Source organism: Macaca nemestrina, chromosome 7, assembly GCF_043159975.1.
Source record: "Macaca nemestrina isolate mMacNem1 chromosome 7, mMacNem.hap1, whole genome shotgun sequence".
Lineage (NCBI taxonomy): Eukaryota > Metazoa > Chordata > Mammalia > Primates > Cercopithecidae > Macaca > Macaca nemestrina.
This window is the reverse complement of record NC_092131.1, coordinates 63,946,617-63,969,122: the sequence shown is the minus strand read 5'-3', so window position 1 is coordinate 63,969,122 and position 22,506 is coordinate 63,946,617. Positions and strand designations below refer to the sequence as shown.

Genomic DNA, 22,506 nt, shown 5'->3' with positions numbered 1-22,506 from the left:
GGAAGATAGTTGCACGCGAGGCCCCGTCTCTGCATCTGAGACAGCTGGTTCCAAGAGTGGTCCTAATAACATCAAAATAACTGGCTACCTGGCCAGGGGCCTGCAACTATGGGTGGAAGTGTGAGAGTGGGCAAAAGTATGATCATCTTGAATCACATATATGAGTTTTAACCAGGGAACATCTACGCTGAAAGAGACAATAAATTCACAATGTATAAGAATTACATATATAAATATATGTATATCAGAAATATTTAACAAACATTCCCACAGAGAGGATCATCCTTTTCCTTACCTTAGAGCATGGTTTAGTGATATACGAATCCATAGCTATCAGCACACCTGACATTTAAACATCTGCAAGTGTTCCCAAAGGGAAATAAATTCTGTTATGAAAATTATGACTGCTCTCTTGTTCTGCTTTGGGCTTTAATTGTTGTTATGCTTGATGTCTATCATTCAAAAGTTTTAGAGGCATGAAATATATATACCTTTCTACACTCACCCATGCACATTTACAATGTTAAAGTACCTTGAATGAGAAGAATACACAAGCAACATAGAATCACATGTGAGAAAATCTGTTCAGGTTACACACATTTAAGATTTTCATAGAAATAAAATAACTTTATTGGGGTAAGGTTAGAAATGAATTTAAAATTGACTTTTTTTGCAAAAAGGAAGAATTTGATATGGCAAGGAGCAAGAGCAAAGTTAATGTTACACAAGAATGGAAATAACATGTGTGGTGGAAAAGAATTGCTAATAATTATTTCATCATTTCTGTGAGGCAGGTTGTGTCTGGCTACTTTCCAGGTGTTAACAGTCATCCCCAGACCATGCATACCTCTCCTCATTAAACATCCTACTCTTTGCCCTGATCTCTTACATCTTACTAAATGTCAAGTCTATTCTTATAGGTACTCAGGTAAAACATCTTGGGGCCATCTTTAAACAAATCATATGAGCTCTGTTTCAACATATGTTCAGGATCCAGCACTTATCACCTCTACTTCCAGCAGCTTAGTCTAAGCTACAATTATGTCCCTCCTGGGCCATTCCTATTGTTTCCTACTTGATCCTGCTGCACCTAACCTTGCTCTCCTATAGTTCCTGCCACAAGCAACCAAAAGAACAGTTCCTTAAAATCTCAGGGCAAACCATGTTACCTTTCTACAGTAAAATTCTTAAAGACTTCCCTTCTTGATGCCGAGTAAAATGAAAAATCCGTATTATGGCTTTGCACTTTCCCCTACTACCTTGCTTATATAATCGCCAACCACTTTCTCTTTGCCAACTCTGATACCGCCACTTTTGCCTCCTTGCTAATTTTTTTTTTTTTTTTTTTTTTGAGACAGAGGTTCGCTCTGTTGCCCAGGCTGGAGTAGGCTGGAGTGCTGTGGCGCGATCTCGTCTCACTGCAAGCTCCGCCTCCCAGGTCCACGGCATTCTCCTGCCTCAGCCTCCTGAGTAACTGGGACTACAGGCGCCTACCACCACGCCCGGCTAATTTTTTCGTATCTTTAGTAGAGACGGGTTTTTACCGTGTTATCCAGGATGGTCTGTATCTCCTGACCTCATGATCCGCCCGCCTCGGCCTCCCAAAGAGCTGGAATTACAGGTGTGAGCCACCGCGCCCGGCCGCCTTCTTGCTAATCTTTAAATATATTAAGCACACTCCTGCGTCAAGACATTTGCACTTACTTTCCGGTCTCTTTTTGACCAGAAAAAGACATGACCGTTTCCGTATGATAACCATTTGGCTGGTTTCACCTTTTTTGGGGTCTCTGTTTAAATATCACCTCCTGAGGAAGATGTTCCATGGTAACTGCATCTAAACTAGCAGCCCCTTTTAGTTTTGGTCCCTTCACCTTGCTTTATTCTTTGTTACAGCATGTATCAGTAGCTTGGATGCTACGTATGTATTTATCATTTATCTATTTTCACGATTATTTCAACTCTGTAAGAGTAGGGATTATCTATTTTTTTATGGGCATATATCTAGGATCTAAAATAGGGCTTGGCATATAGTAAGCAGGTTGTAATTGGGTACTGACTATATGGATTTATCTTTGAAAACTCTATAAGATATGTTTTAATCCTCATTGTAATAAAAGAAAATTGCTGACAGAAATCTTAAATAGCTCTTCCTCCATCAGTAACTAATAAGAATTCCAATTCAGGGCTGGGTGTGGTGGCTCAGGCTTGTAATCCCAACAGTTTGGGAGGCCAAGGCAGGTGGATCACAAGGTCAGGAGTTTGAGACCAGCATGGCAAACATGGTGAAACTCTGACTCTACTAAAAAAATACAAAAAAATTAGCCTGGTGTAGTGGTGCCCATCTATAATCCCAGCTACTCAGGAGGATGAGGCAGGATTATCGCTTGAACCCGGGAGGCGGAGGTTGCAGTGAGCCGAGATGGAGCCACTGCACTTCAACCTGGGCAACAGAGCCAGACTCCGTCTCAAAAAAGAAAAAAAAAAAAAAAAGAAAGAAAAGAAAGAAAGAAAGAAGAAAAAGAAAAAGAAAAGAAAAAAAAGAATTACAATTCAGATTTGTACCTGGACTCAGAGTCTACATTTCAAGTAAGTATTCCATACCCTCTTTCCATGATAGGACTGTGAGAAGCAGAAGTAAAAATGAGCAGAAGATGCATGATAAGGAAAAATAAGAGGTAGGTTTGATAGGTTGTATTTTTATACTAAGATGTAACATAAAATCCACTACATTTAAATTCTTCATTTATCTATACTTGACTCAGGATTACAGGAAGTTTATTCCAGCTCATAAATATAAATTTAAAAGGAAATTGAAGATAATTATTACTGAGATCTTAAGTGGCATATATTATTATTTTATTAAAATAATATAAAATACATTAATATCTTGAACACATCTTCCATTAAATAACTCCACATATTCAAGTGCTATTTGAAAATTTTGTAGTTTCTCAGAGGAAAAAATATAGCAATAATAGACTGAGTTATTGCAAAAAACATTTTTTTAAATGTCATTTAGAAACTACTGTTTGCTAATGGCTATAGCTTAGAACAGCATGAGTAAGAAAATGTGTTAGTTTCCTGAGTTATCATGAAACACTTTAAAATAATGTCAATGAACCTGATGAAGACTGGGATTATAATCTCACCCTCAGTGTGACACATCACTAGGGATACTGAGAAAAATCATGTCTAAATATTTAATACTGAATGATACTCCTAAATTGTCCTACTATAGCTGAGATATGTCATCTGAAAATGCTAGCATGCATATAAGTGTTAAATCAAGAACAAATTATTTATTTTAAATTCTAAATCATGTGTTAGGCAAAGTCATAACAATTAGAAAACTAGAAGCTTGCTTCAGCTACACCAGTAACTGTTTGTAAAGTATTTGTTGTCAGTGTTTGGATTTGTAAAAGAAGATAATTTAATTAAATGCCTTAAACTTTTGTTCTGGCTTTATGTGCTACATGCTTACCTAGACTCCAAAGAATATTATTTATTTCCTTGACCTGGTTTTAAAAGCCATTTTTTAATCTCTGAATTTGATCAAAAACATTTTTTTTTTCTATTTGTTTCAAGAAGGTTAGCTTCATTTCTCCAAGTACATGATAAGCTTCACTGGGGCATAAATGCTATTTTACCCTTCTTTGTAACTTCAAGAACACCAAGTTTAGTAGTTTGTGATCCATTAAAAAATTAAAGATGTAAATATTAGCTTTTCTTAACTTCCACTCTACAAAAAAAAAATAATCAAATGTGATTTAATTTAATTAACACCCATGGAAAAAGGCAAAATGTATCCTGATTAGAATACAATAAAGTGATATGCATATCTTTAAAATGGATATATCAATTGAAAGACAAGGCTTTTGGGACAAAAAATATATAACGTGACCATGATTATCCAGAGTAATTACAAATGGTATTATACGGGTTATCTTTCCTGACAGGTAGTTTGGAAGTAATCATTCTTATCTTCATAACAATAAAAAGACTAAACACACTGGAAAACAATAACTTTTCTTAGATCTACCAGAGAACTGAGGTCATAGGACAAACAGTTATCCCCAAATCTCAAGAGACAAGATAGTCAGACATTAACAGCTGGGATCTGCTTACCTAGAACAGAACTTCTAGAACAATAAACACGTTGAAGCACTTAAATGGTAATTTTCCAAAACTGCTGAAGACTGACTGCAGACTAGCATTAGAATGAGAAATTCCTGCAGATCACTATTTAAGGGGGGTGCCCAACACTTTGGTTAGTTTTATCTCCAAGAACCCTATCAGGTTCCTTTTTGTGAAGAACCAAGAAAACTCTCCTTATGGCATTGGAAGGGGGAAGGGAAGAATAGTCATTGTGAAATATACCCACAGCTTTTCCCCAAACAAGATTTTACTCTGGGAAAGAGGGTTAGGGAGATTTTATCAGAGCCTTATCCCACCTGAGATGAAGGCATTTCTCTTAGTCTCCAGAACCCTCTATTCTTCCTGTATCACCTTTAGGAGTGGGAAAGCTAAGAAATAGTTAGAAAGGCCATAGTCCAGAGAAACAGGCTCACATAAACACTGAGATATAATTATAAGTTTATGACATGGTCTCTCTCCCCCATATCTTACCACATCCACGAGGGGAATCAATTATTAGCAGTGGATTATAACTGAAAGAGCTGTAAGACACAGACTCTATCTAAGAAGGAGTACTTCGGGAAGCATAAAGACATCAGAGAAGACAAAAACAGATACACTTAGGTGTTTTCAATGACTTTACTATTGTAAGTAGTGCTGTGTGTGATAAACATAAAAATGCAGGTGTCTTTTTTTAAATGATTTATTTTCCTTTGAATAGCCACCCAGTAGTGGAATTACTGGGTCAAATTGTAGTTCAGTTTTTAGTTCTTTGAGGTATCTCCATACAGTTTTCCATAGAGGTGGTAGTAATCTACATTCCCACCAATAGTGTATGAGCATTCTCTTTTCCCCACATCTATGCCAAAATCTGTTGTTTTTATTACTTTTTAATAAAAGTCATTCTGACGTATTAATAAGATGATATCTCAGTGTGGTTTTCATTTGCATTTCACTGATGATTGATTATGTTGATCATTTTAAATGCGTTTGTTGGCTGCTTTTGAGAAATGTCTGTTCACAACCTTTGTCCAGTTTTTACTGGGGTTGTTTGATTTTTTCTTCTTGAGTTCCCTGTATATTCTAGATATTATTCATTTGTCAGAGGTATAATTTGTAAATATTTTCTCCCATTCTCATGAGTACACTATAAGCCCAACCTTCACCACTACACAAGTAATATCCATGTAACAAATAAATATGTATACCCCCAAATCTATAAAAGAAATGCAAAAAACAAAAATACCAAGAAGATTCTTAAAACTTCTGGAATCTACAACTACATCAAATGTTATGTATAGCAATTTGGCAATTTCTCAAAGAACTTAAAGCAGAATTACCATTTGGCCCAGTAATCCCAATATTGAGTATATACTGTAAGAAATATAAGTTGTTCTACCATAAAAACATAGGCACACATGTTCATTGCAGCACTATCCACAATAACAAAGACATGGAATCAACCTAAATGCCCATCAAGAGTAGACTGGATATAAAAATTATGGTAAGTATAAAACATGGACTATTATGCAGCCATAAAAAAGAATAAAATCATGTTATTTGCAGCAGCATGGGTGGAGCCAGAGGCCATTATCCTAACTCATGAACAGAAAACCAAATATTGCATGTTCTTACTTATACGGGTGAGCTAAACATCGAGTACACATGGACACAAACAAGGCAGCAATATACACTGGGGCCTACTTTAGGGTGGAGGATGAGAGGAAGATGATGATCAAAAAACTACCTATCTGGTACTATGCTTATTACCTGAGTGGATAAATAATCTGAATTTAAAAAAACCCATATTCTAGACCAGCTTGGTCCAATAAAATATAATGTGAGCCATATGTGAAAATTTTAATTTCCAAGAAGCCACATTTTAAAAAAGTAAAAAGTCATAGGTAAAATTAATTTTATTATTATATGTTACCTAATATAATCATTTACATATATTTAACATAAATTTTGTTAATGACATATTTACATTATTTTTATTTTAGTAAGTCTTAACATTTAGTGTGCATTTTATACTTAATGCACACTTCAATTCAGATGCTAAATTTTCCTTGGAAACACTTGATCTGTATAAAGATTTCAGGAAATTAGAGTTGAAAAAGTATATTGTTCTAAACAATGTATTTATGCTGTTGTTCTAAATATAAGTTTTTCAGTAACTACATTGAATATTGGTTTTTAATTTTTGATTTAAGTTAAGCAACCTTAAAATTCTAATGTAAGATTAGAAATCTAAAATTAAAATTAAAAATATTGTTCCTTAGTTGCTAGCCACATTTCAATTGTTTGATACTTAATATATGGCTAGAGGCTGTCATACTAAACAGTTAAATTCTAGAGCTTTCTGGAATATAGAATCAAAACCACTGGGTTAGTCAAAATGCTTCTCAAGACTATCATTCAGGAGACTACTGCCATGATCGCCAAGAAGCATTCAGCTTAGTATTTAGCATCTGGGTATACTGATAAAATCCTGCTCCTGGACCTACAAGGTGGAGTTTCAGACTGTGGACCTACTTAAATTCAGTGATATAATAACATTCTATGAAGGATCTGGGAAGCGAGCTAGCTAGGCAGAATTTCCCTAGCAGCCCTCTCTTTCAACGTGTACTTTGCTTTCAAAAAGTCAACATAACATCACTCTGAGATTTGCTCATCTGACAGATGGCAAAGTCAGCTTTTTAAATTAAGCAGGCTAACCTGGAAACCGTAATAAGTATGAAATAGATTAGGCAGGAGTTATTCCCCAAAGTCTTGTCAATTCACCAGCTTAAAGCAATGCTGATCACTGCTCTAATATTTGCAGGTAGTTGCTGAGGATAGTCAAATAACTCCCAGATGGACTGTTGAAAGGAGGAAGAACTACATCAGTGAAAGCGTAATCACAAAGTGAATTATAATTTCAAGCAATGTGGCTTAATTGTGGGCAATAGAGGGTATAGTAATATGAGGTGATGCAATCAAACAAAATTAATGCTGTCTTAACTTAGGCTACTCTAGTTTCTGAACTGTGAAAAGTAACTCTTCAAGGAATACTAATTATTCAAAATGGTAGAAGTCTTTATCAAGGATGGCCTTCAACTGGAATTTCATCTGTCAAAATTCTGAATACTTGAAATGGACCTCTGAGTAAAGGAATAGATGGAATTCATTATGTAACACTTCTCTCGCTTTGCTGTTCTTTCCTATCTTGGTCTTTCTATCACCCTAGAGGGTACAAATGAACACAGCCATGGTGCCTTACCTTAAATTTGTTGTACTTGAGCCCACTCTACCCAGCACCCTTCCCATAAAGGAAATTTGGTTTGACTGTGTTTTACGTAAGTTTATTCCTAATGTGAACAGAAGCTCTATTCAGTAGAATTACGAACAGTACAGACTAAACACACAAAGATCCAGAATGGATTTCAAAAAATCACACTGGACGGTATCTTTTTGATTCAACTGCTCTATTTTAATTATAATGTTCTCCTAGCCAAACTGGACACATATAAAATATCAAGTTCATATACCACCTTACCACTTATTTTTAAAATTATAGCATTTAATCATTTCACCCACTTCTCATAAAAAAAAAAAAGCCTCCCAGAGGCATCATAGCCAAGATTCTTCACAGTATGTTCCAAATCTTTCTTTTCATTTATATTTTCCACTCTAATTGATGTACCCAGGGGATTAAATTCAAAATACATCAGAACCATTATGTTAAGTTCACCGACGGATAAATATTAACACTAGAAAACTTGGTCTGAAGAGGGTTCCTTGAGGTGCTTGCTGTACCTTTTTTTCATTGTTAGATCCTAGAGAGATAGTGAAACCTGAGGAAGCTTCCAGAGTGGACACAGCAAAGGGACATATTTGAAGGACTAAGGACTATGATGATTTACCAAGCACAGTCACAGCATTTCAATATTTTAATGCTCAGAATGGCTATATCAGTGTGTACAAACTGAATGTCAGTCCAAATGCATACTGCATTATAAATTTCAGACTTCTAACTATGCCTCATGCACAGGATCAAACAAGTAAGTATATTTTGAATTGAATACAATTAAAATATTCTATGCATTTTTATACCTTTAAATGTTTCCCCATAAAATTTCTTTTATATTCCTCTAGTTTTTCATTATATACCTTCAATTCATTTTTTGTGAATTGGCTGCAACACTAGCTCTGCTCTTCAGCCTTCTCAGAACCTTAACAGTCAGAATTAATGGCTGCCTTCTCCTCAGGAAAGTAACAATCAATATATATTCCTAACAGTGGCCACTATAGGAAGATTTTAATTATGGTTGCTTCTAAACTTGTTTAGAATAGGGTTTCAAATTTCATCACTTCGTAAATCTGTAATGAAAGCCAAAGGGAGTGCCTTTCCCTATATTGCTCAGTAAATGCCAAATAAAGAAATTTAAGAAGCAGCCATGAATGCTGGATGAGTAATCATATTGAAAAGGGATACCCATTTGAGTGCTGTAAACACTCTTTTATGTATGTGAAACCCACAGAGTTTATTCTCTTGGAAGAAGATAAGCAGTTGTGAGCACAAAGGAGGGAAACAAGAACTAGAGCTGCTATTTTAAGGTGAGAGCTATATGCTAGTACAAAACCCCGTTTTTACGCTTTTATGTTTCAATCTCATATTACTTTAGTAACTCAGAGTGCTTTAATTTCTTTTAATAGTTGAATAAATATTATAATGACCTTTTTACTAAACAGGAAAAAAATATAATTTTTCCACATTGTAACACTGAGTATATTTTTCTCAACTTTCTGCTGAATAGGTCATCCAAGGGCAAGATAAGATAACTTCTTGATATCTAACTTTGTTAGTACAATGATGTCAACTTGCAAGAAAAGTGTTAAGTCTCATTATTCTTTCTTTTTTTTTTCTTAGACACAGTCTCGCTCTATCGCCAGGCTGGAGTACAGTGAAGCCATTTCAGCTTACTGCAACCTCCTCCTCCCTGGTTCGAGCAATTCTCCCGCCTCAGCTTCCAGGGTAGCTGGGAAGCTGGGACTACAGGCCAGCACGCCACCAGGCTCAGCTAACTTTTGAATTTTTAGTAGAGACAGGGTTTCACCATGTTGGCCAGGTTGGTCTCAATCTCTTGACCTCATGATCTGCCCACCTCGGTCTCCCAGAGTTTTGAGATTACAGGTGTGAACCACCATGCCTGGCCTATTTTTTCTTTTTAAGATGACCTTCCTGTAATTCCCATTTTCATTTTATATTTTCTCATATATTATGTGTAAAGATTCACTGAATACCATAAAGATTATTCCAAATTTAGAGCAAAATTGCTCCTTTAGCTGTATAAACAGAACATAGCATGCTTACATCCATTGCAGGCTTGCTCTCCGACTCTCCTTCACGATAATTCACTGTATTAAAAATTAGAACTAACTTTTGAATAAAGTCCATAACAGGCAGTACACAGTTTCTGTTCTATCCTGTATATCCTCAGCTTATTTCTTTGCCTCTCAGACAGAATACGGTAATTTGTTAAAAAGTGCTCCATCTTTTCTTTTTCATTGACTTTTCATTTGTTTCCAGTCTTGAGCTTCCCAACTTTGTGCTATAAATGTCTAAAGGAACTGTAAATAATGAATCTCCTATTGCTTTTTTCCATTTTGTAATTTTTGACCTTTCATTTCCATGTAAACCCTTCTAATAAGGACTATTATAAGCTGCATGTGGTTTCCATCAGCACAGGTATTAGAAATGACTTACAGTGTTAGTTCTATTATATAAAACACTGATTTTCTCTTAGGCTTATGGTAAGTAGATGACTAAGAAATTTATTTTCTTTATCTTTGTCTCTCACTTTTACCTCTGATGCCTACATATACCAAATGAGAGAAGAAATAATGATCCCTCAAAAAGTTTTCGGACATCTCATTCTATTTTGTCAATCTTTTTATTTCAGTGCAGAGTTTTGTTAATAAAATCGTTGTGGAGACATATAAGCTAGTGAATCTTTTCTAAGGTTGGTACATATATTTGCTTTAGTTTTTAATTCTTATTTTCACCAAGAGTCAGTGAGTGAATTCATGACTTATTTGGTACATTTTTGTAGCTCATTTCATGTATACTTTATGTTTTCAATGATTATTTTTATTTTTTTTCTCTGGGGCGTACAGAAAACAAAGTGAGAATGGTTGTGGGAGGGAGTATCTTATAATAATGGGTTTGTATTCAGGGAGCAGTGGAGGAAATAAAAGGCTTTTTTGTGTTTAACGCATGTTCTTTTTTCTGCAAGTTAAGTCTTTCTCCTTTTGTGCGTTAAGATAAAAATAATTTATGTTATTCTCTAAAGGCAAGTGCCAATGTAGAACACATTAAAAGTCTTACTGAAACACATATATTTTCTTACATATTCCATCTCCTGTACTTTCCAGGTACTTTATCCTGAAATGTGACAGGAAAGTAATATAAAATAGATTTAAAAATTATTTGTAACTAGTTAGTGCACTAAAACAAATAATTACTTTCTAAATCTTGGTCTTGAGATTTATGAACCAGTATAAAATTAATTGATATAGATACGGCTATAATTACAGATTACAAATCTCAAAAATTTACTAGTCCCTGACTCTTTCTTATAACCAAATGTGATGCATTACAATCTTTGTTTTTAGCCAACAACTAGAAATTTCAAAAATTATCCTTGCTTAAGTTTTTCAGTGGTTTGTAATCCAAGTAAGAAAAAAATAATTGTTATGACTAACACAAATTCCTCCTGTTGCAATTTAAACTTTTAGTTTCTTGCTTGTTATTGAGACAGAGACAATCATCATCCTCTTGTAAGTTTCCATTAGATGCTTAGAGAAAATAAAACTATTACCTAAGCCTTTTGTTTGTTTTATCCTTATGGACCTGTTCATATTTTGACAGCAATCCTCTGGACACTCTCTCACTCACTTTTTGATTTCAAACTTCCTGACTGCATACTGATTCAGGAATAAAGTCAGATTTTCTTTTTAAAAGATTTGTGAGTGTTTTGTTTTGTTTCTTTTCTGTGTGTGTATTTGTTTTGTTGTTTGTTTCTTTGTTTTGAGGTTTTACTAGCTGAAGGCATCTCATCTCACTGGAATCAGTTTATTAGTAAACATATTTTAGTTGTGTCTTCCCCTTTGTTCTCACCCATATTAACCCTTATACCCTCTCCCCTTACAGCAAATTAAGAAGAAGACATTTAGAGAAATACCTTTTCTTTATTTAAGCAAAGAAAAGGAAACAAATTACAGATAGATAATGTCATTTCCTAAAGGCAGTTCTGGTCCAATCAAGACTTTTAGCTGCCAGGTAACATTTAAGGCTCTCTATATCTTGTTTTCAATATTTAAAAACAAGGTATATCTGATCAGGATCCAGCCCATGGAACATAAACTGATACTGAAATTCAATCTACAGTAGACCTCGGTGTCTTAAATCTCTGTACTATTTTTAAATTTGCCTACATTACTTAATTTTTCTCAGAGATAAAAAAATTCTATGATTTGGTTTTGCACTAAAATTAAAAAATATACAATTTATTCATAATATTCAATTTATAGAGCAAGAATACAAAAACACAGACTATGCCTTTCATTTATATGATACCAGTTGAATTTTTCAAGTTGACAAGGGAAATTAACATTTTTACCTGCTATGTAAAATGGAAGTGATAAAGTCAAAAAGATAGCTCCCATCACTAAATAATTTTGTTTAAATTATAAATTGTCATTAGTCTTTCAACAAATTGGGAAAAACAATATGGAATCCATATTAAGCCCTATCTTTTGTTTTGGTAACATCTATAATCTTTCAAGTATTTCTTGTTTTTCTTACACCCTAGTTCTTTTCTCATTTGGCAGAGGACAAGTGTTATAGAACAAGGCACCTTTATTCTGTCACTATAGGGAATGTGTTAGTACGAGGATGACTGCAGTGTACTATAATTCTTCTCCACAGTGAGTAAAACAAATAATGTATATAAATATCTGTGAACTGCAAAGTTTATTTAGTCAACAAATATTTGTTAAGGGTCTGTTATCTACCAAGTCATATGTGTTGCTATAAGTACAATCTACAAGAAACACTGAGGTTAGGAATATGACTATTGGGTGAGATATTTTGGCGTGAGAGAATATTGTAATATCTTTAAAATGTATTACAATTGTTAATTCTTAATTATGCAAAATCTATGTAAAACACACATCTGTATAGTTTGTAATTAAAAGAAGTTTTTTCTTATTATATCGCAACTAAGTATCACAGAATTTTAGGCTAAAAGAGGCATAGATACTACAAGCTCTTATGACCTAACACAATAAAACACCGTATAGAAAAGGTAAACACTACACAACCAATTATGAAAATAATTGGAGCACAATCTCAGATCTTTTGCTCCTCAACCCAACTCTCTTTCAAAACTAAGAAACACAATGCTTTCTTATAAGCTATTTTATGATACTACATATTATTTCCTGATAACAATGTAAATTATTTACAGAGACTTTCTTTTACATAACTCTCAAAAGTGCAAAATGATTTTATCACCATTACCTTGGTGACAACAAACATCAAAATTTGGGCTAAAATGAAACTTTGAGTAGAGTTCAATGAATATATTACACATTTTTAAGACATATTATCTTTACTAATTTCAATAAGTTCAAATTTTACACAAACCTGAAGTGTAAGTATACTCTTCTGATATTAATGTAGAAGTTTTCAATATGATTTACAAGGTAAAGAATACATGAGATGTCCTTTTCATCACTCATTTATTTCCCAGCTATGTTGAAAAAAGGTTTAGGTATTATTCTATTTTATAAGCTAAGAGTCAATTAGTCATATTTCCTATTTAGTACAAAAAGAAGAGCACTGACCTTACCTCTGCCATGTTCACATTGTATGGTCCAGTTGAGAATCCTGCCTGAGAGCTGACTGTGTAAACATAGATCAGCAGAGAAGAGTCACCACTCTCCATCATATGAGAAGGCATGGGTCTGATGGCTACATCCCATTTTTCCCTATTTGGGAACAGTCCTCTGTGCTGAGTGGTCTTCCTGCCACTTGGGTCAATAAAGTATTTCCAACCAAGGAAATCACCGAGACTCTTCAATAACCATAAAGTAAGTTTCATCTGCTATCAAAATTAAACCATATATATTTGTTATTTAAAATTAATTTCTACTGGAATTATAAAAAATATTGTTGATGGCACTATGTATCCAGCAATCTTTACCTTTTAAGGCCACCTAAGCAAGCAAAAATATCTAAGAATTAGATTCTTCATGTAATGAAAAATTAAGTTCCCAATTTCACAAAATTAATTTGTCTCAATACTGAAAATTCTAGATTTGGATGTAAAAATCTGAGATTATTAAGATTATTATATACAAGAAAAGAGCTAATACTAATATTTTGGGACACTTAGGTAAAGCAAAATGTGACTAAAATTTACGTTAGTAAAAGTTAAATTCAAAATGGAATCAGAAGAGCTTGAAACATAATGGCATAATTTAATGAATTACAAAAACCAAAATGTATCTATTTTCTCAGATACCATTACAGTAATAAAAATGAAATATTACTCCATTGGCAATCACATCTTGATTACTATGTAATGCTAGAAGTTTGATTTGCTCAATTAATCTCATTGTACTTTATGACATAAGTTTCTAAGTACTGTCAAGAGATTTAAAATAATTTTTATAAAATATTCACCAAGATGTACAGAATGTTATCATGTGAAATGTATTGGCTTAAAAATATACAAGCTGTTAAAAGGAAAATAGCCTGCACATGGTGGCTTATGCCTGTAGTGCCAGCACTTTGGGAGGCCAAGGAAGGTGGATCGTGAGGTCAGGAGTTCAAGACCAGCCTGGCCAATATGGTGAAACCTCGTCTCTACTAAAAAAATACAAAAATTAGCCCAGCATGGTGGTGCGCACCTGTAATCCCAGCTACTCAGGAGGCTGAGGCAAGAGAATCGCTCGAACCCGGGAAGCAGAGGTTGCAGTGAGCCGAGATCACACCACTGCACTCCAGTCTGGATGACAGAGTGAGACTGTTTCAAAGAAAAAATGAAAGGAAAATGAATATTTTCATTGATGTTATATAATATTCATAAGAAAATAAGTTAATTATGATAAAGGGAAAATATTAGCTATTAAGATATACTTGTTAATAAATATAAACTAGTAAATTAAGAGAAAAATGTATAAGTCAGCAGAACTTTTTAGATATATGAAAATAAGGAGCACAGCTCCACTATAAACATGAACAACCAAGGACCCATCTTGGACCTTGGCTTTAGAGTATCCAGATCTTACCTTGTCTGACCCTGCCACTCCCTCCTATTTAAGGAGTCAATGGAGCCAACGAGATGTGTCCTTATTAAGCCTTTCACTAACTCTAGGCAATGCTGTGGATCCCAAGACACTAAAACAGCTGCTGAAACTGGCTGAGTTCACTTTAGAGACTGTGTAACTCTCTTCCTGATTCTGTCTTCTTGAAAGATAATAAAAGTATTTGTATGCCTACCTATATAGGTTGTACCTGACCTTTTTTGGAATACACAGGTTCTATCAGATGCAATTGCAGATTGGTAGACGAAAAGAGGAAGGTATAAAATGAACATGGATGGCACAGATATTTTACAATGTATGGCCCTTATCTTCTCTACGAGGAGACAAAATAAGAATCCCTCTCTTTCCCTCAATGGTATCTGCTATCATAAAAATCTGATGAATAGTTTATTAATTGCCTTAATGTATGACCTGCTACCCTTTTCTAAGAACATACTTTTATTTTAATAAAAGTTTCCAAGATCTAACTCGGAATTTTATTATGAGAAATAATCTGTAAGGTCAGAGAAGTTTCAATAGCCACTCACATGAGACTAAATATTGTTGTCTTTGTAGACACCCAGAAAGCTCTAGGACTACTATCTGCTAGGCTGCACTGCTTTAACAGTGCAATAGTCTGTGCTCTCTTTCTGCATGCCAAATTCTTTAAAAGACTTAACTTTCTGAGTATGAAGGTCCTTATGAATTCCTGGGTTTTTATATTAGGCTTTCTTTTTGCCCACAAAATTAAATCCACTTGTATTAGATGTCACCCTTAAAAGTCCTTGTATTTTTTGAGTTGATCAAAGAATCATATTAACGAATATTTCCCACTGTTCTAAGTTCTACCGCCTGACGATTGACCACAGTGGGAGTTACGCACAATGGCTATGAATTCAAGAGCAATTAATGAGCAGTGAAGCTTATAGAGAAAGCCACATGGGCTGGAAGAAAGTGCTTTTAGATCAATAATACCTTTGAAATCTTCTAAATTTTAGGAGAGAAAAAGAATCCCTGATGAACAGAGAATGCTTATCCACTTATAAACATTCTCATCACAATAATAAGACTGTTTCATGATGCTGGCACAGGAAAAAGTTCTGATTTTATTTTGGAAAGGTTATGTTTATAATCATGTACAATCTTTTAGATGATATTTGTTTTATAAGACAAGAGAACATAATAGTCAACCTCTAATGACCACAAGTAGTTTATATAATCAAAGTTTTCATCCTTTGGGCCTATTCAGAAGAGTTCCAAGTTCAAGGAGTATTCAATGGTAGAACTTCCATCTTGTGTCATCAACAGAATTTCTATTACAGCTTAACCTAGAAACGAAAAAGGAGAAATGGGAGCTGAAGGTGTAATTATAGATTGAATTCAATCAATTTAAAGCATTTTAAAAGTGTAAGTATGATGTTTTTCCTAAAAATGACTGCAATTTTTGTATATTAATTTAAAGGTATTTATCTAGACATATAAATTAGCAATGTCTAAGGCATAAATATTTCAAAATAAAGGATTATTCCAGTGTAGACATATTTCAATACATACTAAGATTCTTTTTATTGATGATAATTTTCAGTAAATTGTTAGTATTTTTAAATAAAATTGAGTATAATAAAATAAATTCTCTTGACTGTACTTTTATTTCCTATAAGATTGAATAAAATAATCTTAAATTCAGGAAAAATATTATTTGAGAGTATTAGAGACTTTTCTATTATGCAATCTAAACCACAAGTGCAGCACAAGTACTCCTTGACTGATATGGCAAACTGTTACAATACTATAAAAGTCCAAATGATGAGAAAATCTTTTAAGATTTATCATTCCTCACATCATGAACATGTTCAAGTATATCCACATTTGGGTCTCTTTTTCAAAATATCAGTTTGGAATTAGGTCAAGTATCTGAAGAATGCTTCTATAGATTATATTAAAATTACCTTAGAAGGAGAATGGTCACAAAAGTCTCTTTTGAGTTATGCAAAGATAAGAAAATATTCATAACCACTGTATTATTTAATAATTATAGAGGATATTATAGCTTCTATAGTGCTTTCATGCTGGTTAAAATACAGGTGAAAAATTACAAATTGAGATAATATAAACAGGATATTTTTTCTCCCTCTTAAATTATTTGCAAACTGTAGTCACAGAGTGTGGTAGGCAGGATTATAAAATGGCCCTGATATTTTTAGCTCCTGATATCCACACCTGTCTGTAATCCCTCCCTCTTGAGTATGGGCAGGACTAACAACTTGCTTTTAACCAATAGAATAGAAAAGAGGAAAAGTATTTTGAAGATGCAGTTAAGGTCTCTAATCAGTCAAACTTATGTTAAACAAAAAGGAAATTAACTAACTGGACCTGACCTAATGAGGTTAGCCTATTAGAGTAGAGATAAAAGAGATATTCCTCCTGTGCATGTGTTCACTGCAGCACCATATAGCAAAGTCACGGAATCAATCTAAATGCCCATCAACAGTAGACTGGATAAAGAAAATGTGGACGTATACACTATAAGATACTACACAGCCATAAAAATGAATGAGACCATATTCTTGGCAGCAACATGGATAGACTGGAGGCCATGTTCCTAAGTGAAGTAGTGCAGGAACAGAAATCCCAATACCACATGTTCTCATTTATAAGTGGGTACTAAACGCTGAGTACACATGGACACAAAGATAGGAACAAACAGACAGTGGGACCTACGTGAAGGTAGAGGGCACAAGGAGGATGAGGCTCAAAAAACTACCTATTGAGTACTATGCTTATGACCTGCATGATGAAATAATCTGCACATCAAATCCCTGTGGTATGCTATTTATGAATACAACAAACCTGCACATGTACCCATGAAATTAAATATTAAAAAATTAAAATTTTAAAAGTCATACAAAGAAAACATGACTGACAAAAGATCAGACTCTATAGGATTAAAAAATAAAATAACATACAGTACGTCAATGCAAAGATACGCACACAAACAAAAACACACACTCTTTCTTTTTTCTCTCTCTCCCACCCACATGCACATATTTAATGTGCCATGAAAGTTCTCTATGACCACAAATCTTTCTCACATTTGTGATACTCTTCAGGTTATATGACACACAGGAATTTCAAAGGAAATTCAGTTGAGCTCCCAAAGCGATTCTGATACAAAATGCTAACTTACTGCAAAGACACACCAGAGAATTAAAGAGCATTTTGCTTTCTAATGAAAAATACTTTTATTTAACATATATTTATATACAGCACATAATATATATATAGGTATATACACATTATGATATGTATTTTAGATTTATATATGTAGTTATGATAATATGCTCAGTTTTGTTTACCTTCATAAGTGGAAAATAGCAATATTAAGAGTAATTTCAAAACATTTTCCCCATAGTTATTTAAGATTGTGCTTTCCTGATATCATATTTGATGTGAATTACTGAAATTTAGAAGATTTGCATGCTGCTACAAAAATAAGCACCTCTAAAGAAACCTTGGATCTATTAAATGAAAACTCTTGCTGTTTTTAATTTTTTCAAATTCATGAGAGCAACAATCAAGGGTCAAGAAATAAAAATCTTCTGTGTACAGGCAATGTCTACTTCTGACCACACTTAAAACCTTCCTCAAATTGCTTTAAAAATGGCAGTATTTAATATTTTAAAGGTAATCCTTCAATTCAAATTGTCTTATTCTGAGTCAAACAAATAATTTGTGGAAATGCATTGCAGGCTCCAATGAAATATACTACTTCTAGTGATTTACAAGTGATGGTAAAATATATGTGAATAAAACAAGGGCTAAAATATTTCTACTTTAAATAAGAGGGAGGAAAGCATTCATTCATGTAAGAAATATTTACTGTGTCTCCATGCACTGAGGGGTTACAGAATATGGTGTAATAACTCTGTCCTAATATTTCCCAGTGTTGGAGAGAATAGCTACACAAATCAATTATCATAGTCAAGTGTGGAAATCTAAATTAAAATGAATAATAGAGTCATTAGTTTGGACAACTGCAGAATAGTTATAATAAATAATTAATACATATATATTCACACCATACACAAATACTCCTATACATTTATTTTATTTACATACATACACATTTTTGTATGTGAGTACAGGTATATATATACATATGCATATATACATATATGCAGGAACTCTATATAAAAGGTATAATATATTAGATAAGTATATACAATTAATATTGAATAATCAGGGGGTTTGCACCACATTCGGAATTGGGAAAACAATATAATAAAGTGTGAATTGTCTTTCAGTGAATCTATTTCAAGTAAATTTAGTGGAAATTGTTTTACATCTTGACAAATATTTCTCAGGGTAGTAATAACTTAAAAACTCCATAAAACTCAAGAATAACCGAAGTTTTTTTACTAAGAAAGTAATAGAAACTGAAATATTAATTTTAAAAATGAAAACATTTAAAAATACAATAGTTTTGGTGATTTTTTATAGTAAAAGAGAAAACAAAATAGAAATTCGAGGAACAAAATTTGTACTACATACAGATTCAGTATGTGCTCAGAGGAACATTTGTTATCAAGGTGCAAAAGTAAATTATTCAAAAATAGTCTTGGTACCATAAGTCTTCCAGATTAAAAAAAACTTAAATAACCTACTCATGACATATATCATTAATCAAAAAGAGTAGAACAATTAAAAATTAAGAAATAAAATCATGTAGTAGATAGGAGAAAATGCAAGCACTTCATCATACTGGTTAAGTACATGGAATATGGAGTTGGACTGCCTTATTGAAATGTGGCTCTGCAATTTACATACTATTGTGACTTTGGTGAAATCATTTACTATTTCTGTTTCTAGGTTTAGTCATCTGTAAAACATCATCAACAAAAATAGGAGCTTAATACAGATATTTTGTGAGTATTAGGGGAGTCAACATATTATAACGAACAGTAACACAAAAGAAGCTTCATATAAATCTAACAGAGGTGGTAAACAAATTCTAAGTATTATATCAGCAGAAAGAAACCACACAAGAGTGATTAACAAATTCATTTTTTAAAAAGCGAAGCACTACTTCAAAAGAGACTGTAAATAGAACTCAAAGAGGAATAACAAACAGAAAAATGATCACAACATAAATGTAAAGAATAGGATCCTTGATGTAAAATTGTAAATAGAAAAGAGATGAATGAAGCCACAGGGAAAATTGGGCAAAAACAGGTACTTCACCAAATAGTAATATAAATGACTCATCAATTTACAAAGTGTGCTTAAACTAGCCACTTAGAAAATGACAACCTCATAAATAACTGTTAGATAAAAGTAAAACTTAAAATAGCAACAATAAGAGATTTTTAAAAGCCAGGCATTTTCACCTCACCCAAGGTACCAGTAAGAATGTTGGCACAATCTCTCTGGATGGCAATTTGACACTTTAAGTCAAGATCTTTAAGTATATTCAAGTTCTTTGACCCAGAAGTTACATATCTAATATTCCCCATATCACAAATCTAAGGATGTATACAAAGATTCATGCAAAAATACATTTATCAAAGCATTTTATATACAATAGTAAAAATGTTAAAGCAATACGAATGTCAAAAAATAGAAAAATATTAAGTTATGGCATGATATATTCAAACCAAAATTACATTACAAAAAATATTTTGGGATTTGAGAAAATATCTACAATATAGTATTTTGAGGAAAAATGTTACAATACCACTTAGGTAGCACTATCCTAATGTTGTATAAAATAGAAAAACAGAAAGAGAATATATTCAAATATTGTCAATAGTAAGTATCAGTATCATTAGCTTTTATTAATTTAACTTTTTCTACTTATATTTTCTATGTTTTTCTATGTTTATTTTGAATGTGTTTAATAATTAAAACATAATTTATGTGTTTAATAATTAAAACATAATTTATGTTTTTAATATGATCTCACTCTCCGCTGAGGCAAAAAAATAAGAATCTCTAAGTGGGCATTTAGAAATTTAATTTTTTCATAGTGATTTCTTTCAAAAAATTAAGGCACTTTCAGTTTGCATTTTTCTTTGTATGATAACTTGGATTCAGTAACAGACATAAGACATAATTTTAATGTTAAGATTGAAACTAATCACGTTTCCAAACTGACTATTGAAATTGGACTTATGATGTATTCACCACCAGTATTACATCCTTATCTTTCACTCAGGCAGCTGGCTCAGTGTCCCTTGTGGTAAAGGCAAGGCTTCAGCACATCTTACATATGCCTCCACGGCAAGATCCACAGCAGCTCTGTTGCACACATTTAACCCTCCACCTCCAAACCAATGGAGGCAGTGGTTCTTCCCACTGTGCTGTAAGGCATGAGATCTGGCTTCCCTAATACTTCTTGAAAGGTCTGAGAATATAATTGACATAACAAATCTTTTCTTTTCTAGTGGCAGTTTTTACGAGAGGAATATTTCTCAAGAAGTTATGTAGATTAAAATATTTCAATCACTTTTGAAACTATTTTTGTACACCTTTCCCGCCAATTTCAAGGTGTATGTTAAAAGTCTGTTGACGGTAGTATCTAATTTTCACATGAACTCTTCTAAATACTTACTATAATATGATCAACAAATAAGACTAAATTCCTACTCTCTCTTAGTCTATAATTCAGGTCACAGATGGAGAAAGGCAATTAGAAAAGCAGTAAAAATGCATGTAGCATAATTCTCATTATAAGAGGAACCAATCCAAGTGCCCAACAATGATAGACTGGATAAAGAAAATGTGACACATATACACCATGGAATACTATGCAGCCATAAAAAAGGATGAGTTCATGTCCTTTGCAGGAACATGGATGAAGCTAGAAACCATCATTCTCAGCAAACGAACACGGGAACAGAAAACTAAACACGGCATGTTCTCACTCATAAGTGGGAGTTGGACAATGAGAACACATGGATACAGGGAGGGGAATGTCACACCCTGGAGCCTGTCACAGGGTAGGGGGTGGGGGGAGGGATAACATGAGGAGAAATACATAATGTAGATAACGGGTTGATGAGTGCAGCAAACCACCATGGCACATGTATACCTATGTAATAAGCCTGCACATTCTGAACATGTACCCCAGTACTTAAAGTATAATAAAAAAAAAATTGTTTTTAAAAAGAAAAGCACACCACAGTGAAACCTGGTCATGCGAATTTAGGTAAGACTTGCAGGAAAAAGTGACAAATATACTGAATGCTAAAGGAAAATTAATATTTTTGGCTGCCTTGGGTTCCGCCTCACACATTTTATTTGGTTCCCACCTTTTCACTAAATGCACATTTTCAAAGGTAACAGTTATCTTCACATTGCCAAATTCAATGGCCAATCTTCATTATCAAATCACATGGTTCTTTTAGTAGCATTTCTCAAAATCGCCATTTCTTCTTGTTGACACCCATTCTTGTTGACAGAAGCGTTCCACTCATTAGTTGACAGAAGCAAAGTGACAGAAAGTTTCCATTTATTCATTGTTTTACATAGCAAGTATTTATACCCACGATTTACCATGTATTTTTCTAAGCACTGGAGATGCATCAGTGAACAAAGGAAAAAGAAAAGAGGGGGCGGAGCAAGATGGCCAAATAGGAACAGCTCCAGTCTCCAACTCCCAGCGCGAGCGACACAGAAGACTGGTGATTTCTGCGTTTTCAACTGAGACTCCACCTCTGGGGACAGGGCACAGCTAAACAACAACAACAACAACAAAAAGCAGGAGAAACCTCTGCAGACACAAACGACTCTGTCTAACAGCTTTGAAGAGAGCAGTGGATCTCCCAACACGGAGGTTGAGATCTGAGAAGGGACAGACTGCCTGCTCAAGTGGGTCCCTGACCCCTGAGTAGCCTAACGAGGAGACATCCCCCACTAGGGGCAGTCTGACACCCCACACCTCACAGGCTGGAGTACACCCCTGAGAGAAAGCTTCCAAAGTAAGAATGAGACAGGTACACTTGCTGTTCGGCAATA

The 22,506-nt window shown here is 33.9% G+C and overlaps 1 long non-coding RNA gene across 1 annotated transcript in view; it reads right to left on the bottom strand.

Annotated features, from left to right (window-relative positions):
• The window catches only part of LOC105481915 (uncharacterized), a 428,534-nt gene that overhangs the window by 21,387 nt on the left and 384,641 nt on the right, over positions 1-22,506 (bottom strand). The window contains exons 8-10 of the long non-coding RNA XR_011625914.1: positions 15,682-15,818; positions 14,095-14,210; positions 13,027-13,286 (exon numbers count right to left, since the gene is read on the bottom strand). This is a non-coding gene — a long non-coding RNA (uncharacterized lncRNA). The remainder of the gene's footprint in view (positions 1-13,026; positions 13,287-14,094; positions 14,211-15,681; positions 15,819-22,506) is intronic.